The following is a 4,974-nucleotide window of genomic DNA, read 5'->3' as shown; positions in this document are numbered from 1 at the left end:
GCACTTTTTTACACGTGACTTCGGCTGCTGCTGCACCTCGGAATGTGACTGGCTGCTGCACCTGCGAATGTGACTTTGGCTGCTGCACCTGCGAAAGTGACTTCGACGTGCTGTGACTGCACTTGTAGCGCACCTGCAGCTGCAACGAAACCAGGCGTATTCGCGTCCGAATAGGTGAGTGATACAGAGTTACATATACGTTTGCTTATTATATATTTTTTAACTATATTATAATATTATATGGTATAGGTACAGCGCGTAGCATCGTTATAATAATATAATACGCAGTTTAGAGTCGTATAGGGGAATTTCGACGTAGTCAAAAACGTTTTGGGGGGCGTTCGAAACTTTATACTATACATATAACACATAGCGGTCAACTGTATATAAATATACATACACAGGTATATATAGGTACCTATATTTTAGGACGTTACATCAACCCCGATGGACACGCAACCACGGTTATAATGGTATATACGTATATATATTTATATAATATATATGGCGGTAAGAAATGTATATGTATCGTCTCTTTATCACTTCCACATCGTCGGCGAAAACCGCGGCGGCTACATAACACTATACAGCTGTACGCCGATGATGAACCCCACTTCCGCTTCCCTGCACACCATCAACGATGGTGAAGCAGCAGTAGCCGTTCGACGTGAGATATGGAAGTCGGTTAACCGCCCCCCACGCTCGCCTCCCTCCTCTGCTATCAACCTTTACACACCCCTGCTGCACTGCACCTCTCGCGGCTCGCCGGCCACATAAATCAATGGGCTTTTCGCACGAAAAACCTCTCATGCTCTGCCAACTAAGTATATATACACACACATATACACATGGATGCATGTCGAGCGAGCGTGTATGCATTTTCACGTGGGTGAGCGTCGTTTCCACATTCGTCGGGGTGGTAAACGAGAGAGTGCGAGAGGTAAAGACGGAGAGAAAAAAACGGGATATGATTTTTTCCATCATGCAGACGTCAGCGCGTATTCGCTAACGACCCGGCGGCGAATAATATTTCTTTGTTGCTCTTTCTTCGCGTTATCGCGACGCGTTTTCGTTTTCCTATATACCTATCTGCCTACGCAGTATATATTTTATTATATTATGTGGAAAGACGTGAAAGCCCACGTTCTCGTCGTTCACGTCTCTGCAGCCTCGTATATCGTGGTGAATAGTTTTGTGTTTCGCTCGTGGAAGAAATTGAGCGTGTTTATTTTCTTGCGGTGGACTTTGGAATTTGGACGTAGTATATTATGTTGCTTACGTCTCGATCTCGAGGTTGTGTAACGTTATTTTATATATATTTGCATTTCAACAAGTGAACTTTTCTATATATATACTCACCTTCTATCACTTTGCTCACGCACTGGCGTGCGCGTGCCCCTGGATAAGGTTTAAGATTGTGAATATATTATTATGAGATACGCGAGCGTGTCTACCTGCTGTAGGGTAGGTTTTAATCGAAAACTCCGGACGCAGGTCCGACCGGGGTTTCGACCCCTTCGTCCGCTGCGTCGTGGGTTTTTGCCGCTGCCTCCCCCCCCTGGCCTCGTATAACCGCCCCGCACCAAACCACCTCCGCCGGAGCTCACCCTGCGTGTGTAAAAATATATGCATGTACGCGACACGACAGCAGCAGGACGAATTTAATATCTCACGCACAGCAGTCGTGCTGCGGTCTACAACTGCCGCGGCCGAATTGATTAAGGCTATTGCGTGCGCGATGCGCGTGTCGCCTCCGCAAGTTCGGTCTATATATATATTCGTATATAGGTACACACGATGTACACACAAACACTCGTGACATGCATTCTCTCCGACTCTCGTTCACATCTATGTGTGTGCGTACAAATATGTGTTTGTATATTTTACAGTGTGCCGCGCGTATAGGTGTATATATATATATATCAGTAGACGACGACGGGATGTGAGAGGGGGTGTATACGTATATGTATAGTTATATAGACGTTAAGTCCCGGTTTGGTATATATGTGCGTTTGCGTTGTCTATATATACACGTATATGTGTATTCGACAATACTCTCTCTGTGCAGCGGTGTGTGTATATAGATATGCGCGTCGGTGGCGGTTGTGAACGGGTGTCTGGGGGGGAGGCCATAAATCAATACCCGGGCGCGTGGAATATATACATAGATACACGCGGCGGGGGGGGTGTTGTTAAGGGTGGCAGGGACGTGTAGGCGGCGATGGCCAGGGTTCAGCGTGTATATAGTTGTACTATAGTAGTGGTAGTAGTAGCATTAGTATTAGTAGTATTATATAGTATATAACGTTCGGCAAACAAAACAATGCTGCCGAAAATCGTCAAAATACCTCTCGAGCTTTTCACGAGCACTGCAGCAACCCTCTCTCTCGTATACACACACAGACACACACACACAATAAAATGGCTATAATTCACAAACACTCGACGCGTTCGTATGTGTGTGTGTGTGTGTGTGTTTGTGTAGCTCACTGTTTCGGAACTTAACGTCGGCACCGCTTCGCTACAGCGGCGGTGGCGTGTATCCCGGGGGGACGATAATCGAATTCCTCGCGCCGCGGAATTTCACTCGGACGCGCGGACTTTCTGCGGACTCGCACGTTGTTATAATCGACATCGCACTCTGTATATATATTGTGTATAACAATATTATACTATTATCCCTGTGTATACCATGTACATATATACACGTCGCCGACGATACATTATATACATTATGCGTATACGTACGCGATGTCATGTAATACTAATAATAATATTCATTATTCGTGTGGCGTGCAGCGTGCGTGTATAATAATATATAATAATAATAATATATTGTATATACTATTGTGGACGCGGATATTATAATAAACTAATGAATATACGATTTGTGCTTAATGATTTACGCGTATATACGCACAACAGTTGTCGTTATGCCTGTGTTATGTACTTCACACCCTTTCGCGAAAGTTTGGCCGATCGTACGCCTCCATAATATTATATATATATTATATTATACATACAATAGTCTATACATTTTACGTTTCATCCTTTATATTATTATACGATATTTATTATACAAGTGTCGCGTGCCACATTTCAAATGCGTTTGATAAAATGTTTTTCGAGTATAAATTTTCTCGCAATGTCTCGTTTAATATTATAATATGTATGTATAGTGTTGTGTATTGTTAATATGAATAATAACATAAACGTATATTATAGTCTTTTATTATGAAAAGTATAAATCGAACTGACGTACATATAAAATTGTCTACTTGCTAATGACCGAATGGACAATCCCCACCGATCGAATAATGAATACTTATGATTATTTATTGTTAAATATAAAACGTTTTAATAATATAATGTAAATTGCCGAAATATGCAACCATCCTCTTTTCCTTTTAAAAAAAAATATTAAGTATTTTGTATAGTGCTTATAATTACTATGTTAGTATTTATTTTATTTTTTTTTTTTTTTTACATACGAGTATTTATTATATAATATGATAACTGATATAATTAATAGTTAATTATTGCCCTAAGCATAATCACTTGGAGAATATCTCTGAGGCGGTTTTCTAGATCTAATTGGTCTGGGTGTTTTATTTACTATTACGGGATCGGCCGGATCGGTATTTTGATTTTCAACTACAGTTTCAGTATTTTTTATAATTTTCATTTTGTTTGTCTAGCTGGTGTAGGTGACAGTGAGTTATTTATTTGGTTGTGTGGCCATATCTGATCAGTGTGTCTTATCCATTCAGAACCTCGTCTAGTATGATTTTATGAGTGTTTTTACTAATGTTTTCTGTAATTTTCCTTTTTGCCAATTTTCATTTTTATTTCGATATCCTTTAACTAATACCAAATCACCCTCTTTTATATTAATATCTCTTTTTCCTGAATTTTTTATTTGTGTAATTTGGTTATTAATAACTACTTCATTTGTGTTTGGGATTAATAAATCGAAAATGGTACGTGTTGAGCGGCCAAACATAAGTTTTGCTGGCGTTTCATTTGTGGTTGAGTGTACAGTATTTCTATACATCAATAAAAATTTATTCAAATGGTGTAATGATGTTGAACATTTATTAAAAAATTGCTTAACTATTTTTACTCCAGATTCGGCAAATCCATTTGAGGCTGGGTGGAAAGGTGCCCCTGTCAAGTGCCTGATACCTAGTGTCTTGCAATATGACTGGAATTCATCGCCATTAAAACATTTTGCATTGTCAGTTGTTATTGTTCTGGGAATGCCAAAACGTGCAATTAACTCAGACAGTTTTGTTATGACCGTTTGTGCTGTCATCGAATTTACTTGAAAAACTTCTAGCCACTTTGTGGTTGCATCGACAATAATTAGGAATGTTTTGTTTTTGTACGGACCTAAGAAATCGCAATGCACTCTCGTCCATTGTCTTTGTGGCCATTTCCACGGAGTTAGTACTGACTTAGGAGGATTAGGTCTCGCATTTATGCATTCATTGCAGTTTCGGGCCATATCCTCAATTTCTTTATCTATACTAGGCCACCAGAAATACGAACGCGCAATGCTTTTCATACTCGACATGCCAATATGACAAGAATGCAGTTCAGTTAGAATTGACTTACGAAATTTGGTTGGTATGATTACTCTATAGCCCCAAAATAAACAATCTTGTTCAGCAGTAATTTCTATTTTGCGTGTATTATACGAGTTTAATTCGGAATTTATTGAAAAGTCATTACTCCATGAACCTGTTTTTGTAGCGTGTAATACTCTAGAGGTAATTGGATCTCTTTTCGTTTCAATTTTAATTTTGTGCCAATCTAGCGGGAATGGTGACTGTTCGTGAATAAAATTTGATGTGAGCGTCATCATATTCATTAATATTATTGTTGCATTGGGTTTGTTTTAATGCGTGATAAAAAGTCAGCAGTATTTCCTTCTGATTTTATTATACTTAATTTCAAAATCGAATGAAGAAA

Source organism: Acyrthosiphon pisum, chromosome A1, assembly GCF_005508785.2.
Source record: "Acyrthosiphon pisum isolate AL4f chromosome A1, pea_aphid_22Mar2018_4r6ur, whole genome shotgun sequence".
Taxonomy (NCBI): domain Eukaryota; kingdom Metazoa; phylum Arthropoda; class Insecta; order Hemiptera; family Aphididae; genus Acyrthosiphon; species Acyrthosiphon pisum.
The sequence above is the reverse complement of the archived record's forward strand: the minus strand, read 5'-3'. Positions refer to the sequence as shown.